Below are 15,744 nucleotides of genomic sequence, written 5' to 3'. Positions count from 1 at the left end.
GAATTTTCATCATTCTTAATAGAAGGTACCTTAATAGGGATTTAATATAAAAATCTTGAAGTATATTGTATTATTATATTGTTGAAATAAATAAGTAGGTAAGATCTTATCCTCTTAGAAGCTTGTCCGATCCACTTAGAGGAAAATAACGTAACCGGCGACTGAAAAGATAATAATATAAATTATAGTTCTGTATAACCGTATAAGAAGTGCTATGACTTACCGTAAAGTTATCATCTTAACCCTACTAGTGCTCAATTCGTGTGGATGCAAATTTCAATAAAACTACACTCCAATAACTAAAATGTATTAATCTGCAATGTACGTAAATTTTAAATTAGTTAATAATCAAGGCGTGATCTTTGATGACGAATTTGTATCGAAGCAAAATGGAGATGATATATTTATATTATGGATTTCCATGAGATGGTATCTTTTCCAATACAATATAATATTTTAGACTACAATATTTACACAGTATACTAGTGGGATGCCGCAACTCTCATCATATCAAAGGTCCTACACATCCTTTGCTACACGTAAAAAATATAACGCAATATCAATGTTTCCTCTAAGGTGTGCGCGCGCGCGCGCGCACACCTACCAAATATATCCGCACACATGTTTTCATCCCCCGCACAGTCCTCACACAAAAATATTCTAAAAGAAAGTTTCAAGAAGAGATCACCATATCCGTCCCGTTCTATTGCATGCCAAAGTATACAAAAAAAAAGATACGTATTTTAGTGTTTAACAATGACCACCTATGTGCCGGGTCCTCTTCATTTCCTTTGAAATGTTTCAACTTGCAAGAAACATTGTCAGTACAGTCTCATAGTAGTCCTTATTGTGAAAATATCACAGTTTTTACAATATTTTTAAACGGTAGAAGTGTTCGTGCCAAAAAGCAGTGTGTTTTACTTAAAATATTTATAATACAAAACTAATAATCAATTTTTGTATTAAATAACTACAGTTGTGTTCAGTGTACGTAACAAACATTTCAAGTGAACAATATAATTGCTTGCACAGTTACATAATATATAGTACAATATTATACTTATTAATTATTATAGAAAACTAATCCGCTAAAAATGTCAAAAAGGAGTGGATGTGATATTTCAAATTGTGATACATTTAAATTGGAATGGCTCTCTGACAAGATATTTATAATCATGTATTTAAATACACAGATATTCTCGAGTATTATGCGTTCAAATTCGACTAACTTTGACATACATTTTAAAACAGGGCTACCCTGCCCTTACCCTGTACTGTACCCTTGAGAATTATGTGTTACATCGGCGCGCGCAACTTCGTCACACGCCAAAAATAATAAATAAAAAATATTTTCCCAAACCCGCCAAAAGAAGTATAACTTCAAAAAACAAAAATTCCAGAAAAATACAAATTAACCAATAAAATAGAATATTAAAAACAAAATACACAGCATACATTGTACAACATACGTAGAGTGCATTGACCAGCAGCACAGCCCTCTCTATTGGTGCCTGGTGAACCTGACATCATTATATTAAAGCAATGTCAAATAAAATCTTGTTGTAAAATAAAGATAAAATAAAATTGAATAAAAACACACTTACGTAGGTATATTAGTGAAATTTTTTTTTTTTTTTTAGAATTATTAATAACCATGTCCTTGCTTTTTCGTACAAGGCGGTTGTTAGTAATTTTGAACAATCACAAACACCCAGGCTTTGAGAAAAATACATAAATGTTTTTTTGTCATGACCGGGAATCGAACCCAGGAACTCTCGGGTGGAAGGCGAGCGCCTTACCAACTGCACCACGAGAGCCGCCTTATATTAGTGATATTATTGGAAGAGATAACTTTATATTAAGTAATGACTTCATATTATATACCCGATAAACATATAATTAATATATTATTACTGTTGTCAGTTCATTTCTCATATGCGTTGGTAGCTTTTCGAAAAAAATAATACCTACCAAATAATATTATTGTACTTATATAAAAGCCATATGAAAATCTATTACATTGGTTATAAAATAATGTGTACCTACATATTGCAAAGTAACTTAATTTATTTGAAAGGTATTTTATGTCGAAATGTCACAGGAAGGCAAGGGTTAAATGGCCTCTGGGAGCAGCGTCCATCCCTCGTTAGCTTCTGAGTGTCATTTGACAGAGGTTTACTTCTCCGTAATATATTTTTTCCTACTTTGTAACACCACAACAAAATAATATTACCTATATCACTGCAAAACAGAGAGCTATAAAGTAGACGTTGATGGAATGCTTAATACATTAGGTCAGTGGTATTAAAAATTTGTCGTTTTACGGCGCTCTTCATTTGTCTAGATTTTTCACAGGGTCCAAAATAATATTTTCGCCTAAATAGAGTACATGTTTTCTGCAAGTATATGTGGGGGTCAACGGCCACAGGCCGTATCAGCAAACGCTGCAAGATTGCAGCAGTGCGATAGTCAGCAAATTAGTCTACAGGATCTACAGTCAGCACATTATGCAAATGTCACATGGGTGCCGGATGAAATCTCGAAGGCCGAAATCCCGAATGGCTTTCGGGATTTCAACCCAAACACGTGTCACATACGTCTGTAGCAATGCGGTAGTCAGCAAATTAGCCTACAGGATCTACAGTCAGCACATTCTGCAAGTGTCACATACGTCTGTGAGGGTCAACAACCCAAGCCTTGGCATCAAACGCTGCGAGATTGCAGCAACGCGACAGTCAACATATTCTTCAATTATTATTGTAACACACACCATAGCTTACTATATCTAATATATACAAATTAATATTTGTTTGTTTGTGTGTTTGTTTGTTTGTTTGTTCGTATTTAATGCGCAGCCATACCGTTCAGCCGATTGCGATAAAACTTTGTCAACTTATTGCTTGCACTTGCGCAAAGAGTAAAGGCTATACTAATATATAAAAATGAATGTCTGTCTGTCTGTCTGTCTGTCTGTCCCGTATGCGTTCCTATACCATTCATCCGATTGTAATGAAATTTTGGTAAGTGGTTGTATGCACACCCATGAAGGTTTCTGAATTAGAAAAATCATCATGTTCATCTTCTTCTTCATTCTATTTTCTTTTATTCGTATGGTTCCTATACCATTCATCCGATTGCGATGAAACTTTCATCAGTTGTTGTGCTAACACCCGTAAAAGTTTCTGAATTAGTACAACCATCTTCTTCTTCTTCTTCACTCTATCTTCTTTTATTCATATGGTCCCTATATCATACATCCGATTGCGATGACACTTTCGTCAGTGGTTGTGCCAACACCGGCGAAGGTTTCTGAATTTGTACAACCATCTTCTATTTCTTCTTCATTATATCTTTTTTTATTCGTATGGATCCTATACCATTCATCCGATTGCGATGAAACCTTCGTCAGTCGTTGTGGTTACTTACACTCGTAAAGGTTTCTGAATTAGTACAACTATTTTCTACTTCTTTTTCTTCTATTCTATCTTCTTCTATTCGTATGCGTTCTTATACTATTCATCCGATTGCGATGACATTTTGACCAGTTGTTGTGCGCACGCTCGCAAAGGTTTCTGAATTAGTACAACCATCTTCTTCTTCTTCTATTCGTATGCGTTTCTATACCGTTCATCCGTTTACAATGAAACTTTGGTGAGTTGTCGTGCGCATGCCCACGAAGATTTCAGAATTAGAAAATCATCATCTTCTTCTATTCGTATGAGTTCCTATACCATTCATCCGATTGCGATGAAACTTTTGTCAGAAGTTGTGCGCACACCTGCAAAGGTTTCTAAATTATTATTATATAAAATACAAAGTTTGATGTTTGTTTGTTCCATCCAATTTTGGCTTTTTACTGCATATTAATAACATTAATAACGTTTGCATATTTTGAATTCGATTTTAATTTAGTGTTCTTTTGTTTGACCTTTACTCCTATTAGAATTATTTTCATATTGCCATATTGTATTACACAGATATTTTAATATAAAAAAATAATTACCTCTTATTATTTTTTTAATATTTAAGATAAATATAACCACGAAGAGATCCTGTGCGAAGCCGGGTACTTCAGCTAGTTTTATATAAAATTCAATAAATAGCAAATCGCAATAATTGATGACATTTATACTCTATATTATCATCCTGCTTCGGACTGAGCATATTTTACCATGTGTTCTGTTTAAGCCGTCACACCTGTCATTGTTCTAATTTATCATCCAGTAAATAAACTCTAAAACTCAATCCACTCTACACCCACCAGTCTTTCATCCACCACACGTTTACCCTTACTATATATATATTTGGTATATTTTCTATTCGATGAGTATTTTCATTAACCCCTTAAAAGTTTTTCCCCAGTATTTCGAGACTTTCAGATTTTGTTATACGACTTTCCAATTAGAATATTCTCCTAAAATATCGCAAATGAAAGCTTTTTTCAAGATCTTTAGATATTCCCATATACAATCAAATATGTTAAGTGCATTTGGTAAGTAACTAAATAAAAAGACGCATACCTAATTAGATAAGATAACATGCATGTTCAATGTCCGCTTTAGTGGATTAACTTGCAGCATTGAAAGTGCACAGATTGCGATTTCTTCTACTGCACACAAATTACGTATTTTAAATTTAATTATTTTTGCCTTTATTATTTCCGACTGCTCTTATAATATTAAGCCTTCGTTTTTTATCACTGGGCGTCGCTCTAACTATGAATTATTTTTAGTCAAAACTGTCGAACTTTATGCTTATGTACTATGTTTTTGACGATGACCTATCCTAATATCATATTATTATGGGCCTCCATAATTTTCCATCCTTTTTTTAAGAGTACATGTTCAAATACGCGCGATAACATGATCTTACTCCCTACATTAATTTTACTAATGGTTTTATAAATACGTTTAAAAATTAATAAATCAAAAAAATCTTAACACCAATGCACATGAATGTACTGAAATATGACTATATTCTAAAACATTAGAGCGAGAGGTTTAAAAGAATACTACGCTATGTAATAAAATTACTTTATGCAGTCATCAAATGTTTAAAATAAATATAAAGGATAATAAGGCTTTAAAATTTTATTAATAGATTATTTACAACGTTTAAGGAATTTACAGGATCATGCTTTGAAAATACCATAAAAGCTCCATTTTGACCTACGCGGTGCACGTGGGCCGTTGAACAAACATAAATATCTTAATTAATTCATTAATAGTGTTTTGATGAATATTTATCGAAAAAATAATTAATCTATCAACAATTAACGAATTCATCCAAAATATCGACATTTATTTAACAATATCTTTAAATATCTTCAATAGCCACAATCAAAGAACAAATAATAAATATAATACCGATAGGCTATATTCAATACGCCGCATATTGATTCAGGGTTATGAATGTGTGAGTGTCCTACGAAAATGAAGCACACATTTACACGTGCAATAGTGTGTGTAATACACCAATATTAATTAATGAGTGTGTGTTTCTAATGTTTCTATTTTTGTTATATTGTCTTCAGTAACGAATGCTACTAACTGGTCTATTATCAAAAAAATATCTACACCGCATGGTACCAACCATTTAAACGACCGATTTACTTACTAATCGTAAAAAAATCTGAGAAAATATTTAAAATTCCGTTAAAATTGGGGTCGATCTTTTGTTATTTACAATCAAGGTTTTATAAATGAACCACATAAGCGTGAAGCTCAATAGTTTTGTCAAAAAAATAGACATAATAGAAAGGACTCCGAGCGATAAATAGCCATTCAATATTGTTGATGTAAATATTGTAAATAATAATTATAGATATATATATAATATATAGATAGAAACTAAAACACTAATCAATGAAAATTACCTTACCTAATTACTGCGCAGTAGAAAAATTAATCGTATCTGTGCAAATTCAAGGTAAATTATTCTTTTACTATATCAATAAATCTTGATTCATATGATAGTTAATGATTTTTAATCTATTTACCTATTTTTTATTAATTGTGTTAACAAAATTAAAAATGTTTTCTTATATACATATTATACTTATTATTTAATTAGGTGAATAAAATTATAAATAATGTACAACATTTAAATATAAATTAATTAGTGAAAATAAATACTAATATAATATTGTCGTAAAATAAGTGTCTAAAACAGTCACGAAGGGTAGAGGTAGGCTGTTAAGATCTGACATTAACAGTGGACAATAAATTTTGATAATAATTATATGTATTTGTTTTTTTGAACTAAGAATATATACTATATTACACAAGTTGTTGGTTATTTTTTTTTAATTCATTACGACATGTCTTACCAAACCATAATAAATAAAAATATCATTCTATCAATAAATTAATTAATGGCACAGTTTTAGATATTTTATTATATATTTTTACTATTCTCTATGGTTTAATTGAATTTAAAAAATTAACCAACACCATCTGTAAAATTGTAGTTTTAGTTATATTATAAAAACACATACTTATGTATGGCTGACAAAGTTTATTATGCTTTATTTATGTAGGATCTTAACAGCCTACCTCCACCCTTTTCCACTGGTCTAAAAGGCATACGTCCACAAATTAACCCTTTACTATAATATTTTTTTTAATTTATTATTTTTTTTATTATAATTCTTTATTTATTATAATTCACCAAGACGAATATTATGACTGAAGGGATTTCGTTGTTATAAATTTCCTAGTATCACTCTCATTCGATAAAAAAATAATTAGTAGCCTAGATTCACTCAGTCAAATTGAGTCCTTCTATATAATTATTTAAGAGTCCTTTTACCCAATTTGTGTTATTTCACATACGGAGGAAACAAAAAGGAATACCTTTTCTTACTTCCACCGACTTACACTGAAATACAATCTCTCTTCAGATTTTGCATTCCTCCTTACTGTATTTCGTTTGGACACATGATTTATTATATCTCAAAAAAAGTTTTTATATAATAACAAAATATTATTTATTTTTATTTAATCAATTTTATTTTTCTTATTTATGGTACTTATTCAAAACTGTAATAAAAATACTTTATACGATTTTCTACTATGATAATATTTTATTGCATTTACCTACCAAACGAACTAAGTTTAGTAGCACTCGAAATTAAGTATTTTACTAACAGGAGCGCTCGATAATTTTACAAAAATATTAAAACGTGTTTAATTTTTTTGTTATATATTATTATGTACCATGCGTTTATAAATTAAACTTTAAGAAAAAATATGTAATATACTCGGAATTATTTTTTTAATAATTCACATACCAAAGCGCAATTTAAAATAAGAAATAATTTTTAAATTGCGCGAAAAAGATTGCGATGAAGATTTCATGAATCGCAGCTGCGTTCCGGTCCATTTGAAGCTCTGATTTAAGCACGGATTATTAAGTAAATTGTATAATATATCAGTGATGTTCAATTTTTTTTCCACATCCGGTCAAATAACATGCAAAGAAATGTGCTTGAATATTGAAAATTAAACTGTGGCAATTGTACGATAAGATATTTCGAATATCTGAAGAAATTTTCATCATTTCAGGGCATTTTTTGCAGTGCATTTATTATCAAACGTTATATTGTGGTAGTTTAAAGCTATTTTTTAGTTTTTCGACCGGCATCTGATTTTTTTAACAGTGGCATCTCCTTTTTGATAATAATATTTAGTTAGATACTTTAAAAAAATATGTTTTAGGTTCCATACCTGCTGTTTTTTGAGAGATTACGTATTTTTTTCATTTTAATAATGACGGCATATTGTATTTGTGCAATTAATAAATTTGCAATGCATAATAACTCGTTATTAAGTAAACTTCTACCCCGTTTACACGTGCATGGATTTACTGCTGGCGGTACGTATTATCGCGGCAATAACAATAAAATTCACGTGTAAACCTGACTTATTCTGCAAGCTGCAAGATTGCATGCATGAATCAAAAAAAGTTCGAACGCTTCTGAATTTTCACGCGATAGTTGGGATTTTTTCGATAACTATGTAGTACAATGATAGTGGCGAACCTACCGGAAAAAAAACGAACTACACCGTGCAGAGACTCATTTTGAGGTTAACCGATTTTCACGACTGTCAACATCGCGTCTCGTGTACTCTTGAAGAATGAGATTGGCGAGACAGTCAGCACTTTTACGTGTTAACAGTTATTTTATCGCAATCGTTTAACATACACACTATTGGCGCAAGTAAATCCATGCAAGTGTACGTGCGCTAGGAATAACTCTTAGTAACTTATTTTCAGTTTCAATTTTTTATGCAGATGATTTTTCAACATCTTTGTTTTTTGCAAATTTTTAGGTAATATTGCGATAAATTCAATGTCAGAGTAGTAATAAATGAAAAGAAAAAGTCTAGATAATGGTTTTATACTAAAGAAACTTTTTTATGGTAAAAGTAAAATGCTTTTACTTAACGATAAAAATAATATCGTTTAAGCAAAATCAAACGTTTATTTTCTAGAGATAATCTTTTTAAATCAAGTGCAGGTGAAAAACCGTAAGAAAGAGAATCTGAAATACTCTCTAAATTACCATTGATTGAAATTGCTTTATTGAGCGTGAACTGAAAAACCTTTTGAAATGTTAATTCAATGTTTTGAAAAAGTTTTAAATACCTTAAAAGAATTTTAGCATATTCTCTAAGACATTTAAAAGTAATATAAAATGGCTGGAAAATTGTTTGGCGTGGAAAAAAATACTTGTTGATGAAATTAAGTGAGCAATATTTCAAATAAACAAACGCAAAGTAAAAGCTATTCTGTGTTTGATATGAATTTCAATATAGAGCTTTTGCACTTTAAGCCCATTATGAGAATGTTCAATTTCAAGAAATATGAGTACAGTAAAAGAAACCTCAGTGCTAGTAAAATTAAATGTGTCAGAGTAACTATGTTGTCATTTACAATGGCATATACATTACCGTTTTCAGTTGCAATCATAATTTACTTCGAGGGATGTTCACAGTGCGTTTGTTATTGCGATAATTCAAAATAATTCTATATGATCACCAAGCAGACGAGAATTTTCGAATTTACTGATTATGACCTATATGCAACTGGATCAATGAAATATTTTCTGCAGAAGTTGTTATGTGTTGATTTTTTACGTCAAACAGTGTTAAATTAAAGATCACGAAACTTACAGACCTTATAAAACTGTCAACACAGTGAGGTAGTTAATTGTGCCATTTCCCCATTCTCTCATTATTATTTTTTCCCTCGGAAAATGACATTGTATAAAAACAAGTCACAAAGCACACTTATATGCACCTGAAGATATTGACAATCATAAATTTCATAACTGGGTCGAATAAAATCCTCTTGAACTTCGTAAAAGCCTTCTTACATGGGCATCATTTCAAATTTAAAAAATATTTGTTTTACATTAAATGAAAACGTCAAATTACAAATTCAAAGCTTTCACAACATGATTTAAAAGAATAAGTGTAAATAAAATACAGGGTAAAATGTGTACCTACCTATAAAAAGCACATGGAAGTACACTGGGCAAATAGTGTGCACATTATCTTAAAAAATAGTTTAAAACACGTCCCCACTTATCCTCACGTCAGTAGAATAATATATCGATAACCGAAGCAATTTGATTGAACACAGTCATTGCTTTCCCAATTGGCATTACCAAATTCATGCTAGTTGAGATATTGTAAAAACTTTAATAAACAGTATTTGAGCATACTTAAGATAAAGTCAGTCGGATAGACTCGGACAGTATCCATACAGTCTAAAGAAAGGGAGTTTCAAAAGCTATATAGTAGCTATATAGCAAGGCTATATACTAACTATGCGGAGGTCAGAAAATGAACCCACTCTTAAAGTTTTTCTGAAATAATAAGTTATATAGACCATACCATAAAACACATGTGAGATTTAAATAGGATAGAACCACCGCTCACACGACGAGAATAACGGAACTTTTTTCGAGAATTGTTTTAAGGAATGATATCATTACGCGGTGATGTTGGATAGACATTCATCCAGAATCACCTCTCTTGTCTTTTTCTTTGAGACTATCTAAAAACTGAGATCTGAGAATCAAGCCTGTTTGCTATATACCAAGAAATTTCAACAAAAGAAAAATGATCCACTGACTGATGTAAAACTTCAGATATCACCTATAAATATATTTCGAGAATGAAGGTCATTCATTATCTGGACGATATTATATGCTAAACTAATTTAAAATTGTATTTGTTAATTTTTTAAATACGACAGTTTTTTTTGCAGCAACCATTATAATATTATAATTTATCATTATTATATATTTTAATATTGTGTAGGTTGCTCTTGGAAATAATTATTCATAAGCTTTTTACTTATAAAGTAGCTAGAAAAATCACTTGACCCAATTAATCCTTTCCTCATTCGCCACAATATTAATTGGCTCGATTGAAATTCAAGAATATATTATTATAACACATTGGAAAAATATGGATTGGGATAATTTAAAGTCATTTGCGAGTCTCGTTGTTGAAAGGACAAGACCGCAGTGTTTTGGGATGACCAGGAGGTTTAGATGGAGAGTCGTCAGGAGGAGAGATGAGAAGTCAATATTTAGTGATTTCTCCGATGGATGGAGGAGCGAGTTTTATTTGCAGCGTAAACAGTCCGTACAAGAGTTACAGGAGCATTATGTTACAATACTTATGATAATGGTCCGAGGTCCAACTCAGTGAAATTGAATACTGATCGGACCAAGATTATAATTGATACTAATAAATATTTAGACTGAGCAACTAATCAAATATGATGGTAATTATATGGATGCATATTCGGTAAATTGCGAGTCATTGCTGATGAAGTTTGCAATTGAGAAATCTGCTGGTCTCTGCATCATTACACTTAGATGTCACGCGTGTAGAATATGCTGACTGTAGATGCGACTATGGTGCAATAGTTTAAATAATTTGCTAATTCTTACACTGTCAAAATTACGCTGAGAAGGCCCGAAGTCATTGACCACTACAAGTCTAAAGTATATTCTCTATGCTAACCGAGAAATCGATAACTTTGTATAACTACATTGCTTCCAATATCAATATATTATATTATTTTATTCCAAAGATATTTTAAATTTTGTACAATCGGTGTAGGTACTTATTATAACTCTTTAGTCTTTTCAGGGTCAGTAGCTTTACTGTAGACGGCAGAGGTAAAGGATTAAGATTTCTTCTCGGGGAGTGGTGTTGTAATAATTAATAATAGATATTTCATTAATATTCGGAATCCATTACATATTATTGTTAAATAACATACATAATTCTGAAGACACGCATGAAAAAAAAAATCGAAAAAAGTAAGACACCTGGCAGGAAACGAACCTGCGTCTTTTGGGTTTCGCGCCTTGTGCATTACCACTATGCTACGACTGCCATGCTTAATTGTGACAAATTTTAAGTTTTAAATTTTAAATCATAAGCGCTCTCTGAATTGAGTTACGGTAGGCAATCGATTTTTGTATTGTTAATTAAAGTACTCATTACTTTAATTACTAACAGACGTCATTTTTTCGAAAAAGATTTTTTCTATTGGCAAAATTATGTACATTCAATAATTAGAATAGTACATTCTTAAATCCTATGAATTATTCGTTGAATTAAAGAAATAGTTAAGTAATTAAATATTTAAATAAATTGAGCAATGTCGACTTACAATTATTAATTTATCCCTGTCGATATATTAAAATTAATATACCTATCGAAAGAAGTACCTTTACATGATTAATTCAATTCTATTTATTTTCTTGTACACCTTTTTAATTATATATGTACTTCTTCATATGTATTAATAAACTCAAAATGCTTAAAAGATCGACTAGCAATTCTACGATATTATTTATTTTTTGTCAAACTGTTTTTTTAATATTGTTTAATTTACTTGGGCGAATTAAATAATTGTCATCAAATTTGGTTTTATTATGTTACCTACTGTTTTCACTTTGTATTGTTTCCTGTCATGTTGTGAGCGTTTTAAGTATTTAATGAGGGAACGTGTAAATAAATGTTTTCAACGTCGTAAACATCTGATCAGAAACATGACGTTTTTATATGTACTTCCCTGCGGCATTATACCTGTGCCACACGCAATCTACGAGGCAAATTTAAGGATTCCGCGAAAAAATAAATAAAGCATGTTCCACTCCAAGGAAAATTGTATATTAATTTTAATTTATATTTACTGTCGTATGTTATAATTTAATACTACAATTTGTACTCTTTTTCAAGGCCTATAAAACGAAAAATAAATTATTATCACAATATTATTAACAGTATATTTATTAGTATGATCCATTCACAGATAAAAAATAACATTAATTATTTGGGTATAAAAGACAAACCAACAGGATGCAGATTTTTAAAATAGGAACAAAATTATTTGTGATAGAGCACTGTGCCGCGTCTTGCCAAACGCTAGTTATCAGAATGCAAGGTAGAGGCAATTTTATGATATAAATTGTTGGAGCTTTTGGCGACCGAATTTTAATGTTGCCCAACAGACTACAGCTCCAAACCCTACTTATTGAAAATCAGTAGTACCAGAAGTAGCCTGCATTGAAAATTTAATAAACCTTCGATAGTTGTATTTATTTTCATTTTAACAAAATAACGCTGAATTAGGTTTATTGTATAGGTATACTATATACGATAAGCCTATATTTATTTACACTTATAGTATATTATAGTATAAGTGTAAATAAATATTACAATATATCATGGATTGTGCCAAAAGTTGATTAGTCGACAATTTATGTATTCTAAGTTAACAGCGGATTAGGTGTCAATAGGCATATTATAATTGAACGTAGCTATGCAGAATGTAGCCAGTCCACAATAATGTCGAGCTCAGATAATGGCACTTTATCAATAACATAATATTAAAAATGTATGTAAAATTGTAAATAGTATTTTATTTCAAGAATATTTTTTGCGGCTTGGTTATTTTCAGCAGAACGTGTAGAAAACCCTCTCGCATCATATCTCATTTTTTTTCTTTTTGTGGACTGGCAACTTTCTGTCCAATGTCCAATTATGTATGCTTAAAAAAAATCAATGTTATCCGATATATAGAACATGTACATGAATTACAAATAAATGAGCATTATTTTAGAGGGCATGTCAAACTTTCAAATTGCAATTACTCCATAACGTGATTTCGAGACTAACCAACTTTTGGAAGTAACCACCCCATGAATTAAATACATTATTAGAGTATGCCTTAAATTAGACGTGATTTTCTTAACCTACTTAAAAATTAACAAATATGTACGAGCAAAATATGGATATATTTTCATTGTGAGATATTATAAATGTATTTTTTAAACTTCTGATTATTTTCCCACGTTATTGTACAACTGATTTTACAAAATAAAAAAAATACTTATGTTGGATTTGGACTCTGTTTAGTTACACTTATGATATCAGTTTAAAATGGTTACAAGATAAAAATTTATATACAACGTTTTTAAATTTTCTGTTGAATCATATAAACTTGACTTGACTAGCTTAAACGACCAAAAAAATTGGACTTGATAGAAATAATAATGAAATGTCATTTTGACATGTCATATTGATGTCCATAATAACGCACGTATATATTAATAATTTAGTTGCTAGAACCCCAGACCCCTAGCAACCAATAATGGTGTCAGAATAACTTTTCATACAAAACAGAATTAATTGAAAATGAATTCAATTCTACTTAAAGATGGCTAAAAGTATTAATAAAATGCATTGGCATCGTGTTCTGATATATTTTAAAAGTTTCAAATGTTTAACTAGTCAGTAGTTAGTTAAAAATTGATTGCAAGATTTGCAACGGACAAGGAACCACCGGACAAATAAGAATACGAGCTAAGAAAACGTTGTAAAATGAAAAATATTGTTTAATTTTATCCGTTACGCATGAGTAGGATCTGGCATTACATTCTATCGGAGTAGTATGAGCGCGTGGCAACGATTACGCCAAAAGCTACTGCGATGCAATGATTTCCGATACATGCGGTTTGGAGCTGTAAGCTTTTTGAGCGACGTTGAAATGCGGTCGCCAAAAGTAACGTTGAAGTAGACGCCAACTACTTACTTCATGGTAAGTAATGTTTGGCAAGACGCTAGGACTACAGAAACAAAACATCAAGTAGCATAAAAGTGTTTCGTTTTTCACAAAACTATGAAACTATTCAATATAATATAGGTTCATTATAGCATTCACAGATAAACATTGGGCGTAAAAATACATTGCTTTTAACTCAGAATTTTATAAGTGTGTAAACTATAAAAATAATATATTATGAGAAGTGGTGAGATAATAAATGTCTTTGTATAACGCATAAGCTGTCTCTTCCTGCACTACGTACAATTGCATGCAAAAGTGATTGTATCTTTGTTGGGAGCATTGACAATTAATTATTGTAATATTGCCACTGCCGTATGATAATTATTTCAAGTTAACAATAAACTGTATAATGATTGTGATATTTTATTGGTTTTAGTTTAATTAACGTTTTTATAAGACTACATGCCTTAGTTATATATTATTAAAACTGTATAAACATTAAAATCCATTTTGTATTACATTTAGACCAGTACGTATAGGCAATCACAAGTTTAACAGTTGCAAAAATCATCGGGCCACTAGGAATAGTTTGGAAAACAATGCGTCAGTGTTTATAGACGATTGTTTATAGATTTTTATACTGCTACATAGGATCATTAAATTAAGAGTAAAACGTTATTATTTTTATCCCCAATACGCACGTATACAGGAAAACTGGATTTATTATTGTGACGTGAAAGGGAACATAACGGTTAATTGTCTACCGCCCCTGGAAAAAAATATATTTATTTAAATTGCCATACTAAAAATATTTCAATTATTCTACTAATTATTGTGTGTATAAAATATTTAAAATCAGTTAGTGTTTTATCATCAGTCATCCATTAACATCACGAGAGCATTTTAATGTAAAACGTGTTATGAGTCAAATTATTTTTAAACACATCATCTATATAATTTGACGTGAAATATTTCAAGTCATGCTTACCGATCAAACGCGTCATTCAATTTATCCGGAATATAAAACAGGCCTATTGGAAAATCGATCGCTTTTTATTTTCCCAGAGAATATTTAATTTAAAATCAGAATTACCCATTTTAATATTCCTATTTCATCGGTTTGTCGGTTTTCAAGGTATAAATTCTCTTTAAATCCACCAAATTAGAGACGTTTTGATTTTTTTAATTTTGAATTTCGAAGATGGGGATTTAAGTGAATTACATCTTTTACTATTAAGATACCATTTTATGTTTTTCGCACACAATTTATTTTACATAATGTAATGAACATGACAAATTACAAAATATTTTAAACGTTTACGAAATGACATTAAAAATAATTACAAGATAAAAAAAACTTTATATATACAATGGAGTAAATAAAAAATACACAAACAAATATACAATACTGAAATGTCATTTTGATTTTCATAGTAACGCACATATATTAATAATTAAGTTGCTAGGACCACCCCCTTAGCAACCAATAATCGTTGATTGGATTACGGATTTCTTCCGAAATAACTTTTCATACAAAATAGAATTAACTGAAAATGAATTCAATTCTACTTAAAGATGGTTAAAAGTATTAAAAAATGCATTTGCATCATTTTTTGATATATAAGTTTCAAATGTCTAGCT

At 30.5% G+C, this 15,744-nt stretch overlaps 1 protein-coding gene across 1 annotated transcript in view; it reads right to left on the bottom strand.

Moving 5' to 3' along the window:
- The window catches only part of LOC147075864 (uncharacterized), a 125,155-nt gene that overhangs the window by 33,479 nt on the left and 75,932 nt on the right, over positions 1-15,744 (bottom strand). The gene's annotated exons all lie outside the window — the stretch shown is intronic.

The sequence above is a fragment of the Rhyacophila brunnea genome, unplaced genomic scaffold (genome assembly GCF_057557595.1).
Source record: "Rhyacophila brunnea isolate RB1 unplaced genomic scaffold, BYU_Rbru_1.0 scaffold_14, whole genome shotgun sequence".
Taxonomy (NCBI): domain Eukaryota; kingdom Metazoa; phylum Arthropoda; class Insecta; order Trichoptera; family Rhyacophilidae; genus Rhyacophila; species Rhyacophila brunnea.
Note: the sequence above shows the minus strand (reverse complement) of the source record. Positions and strands in the feature narration are given on the sequence as shown.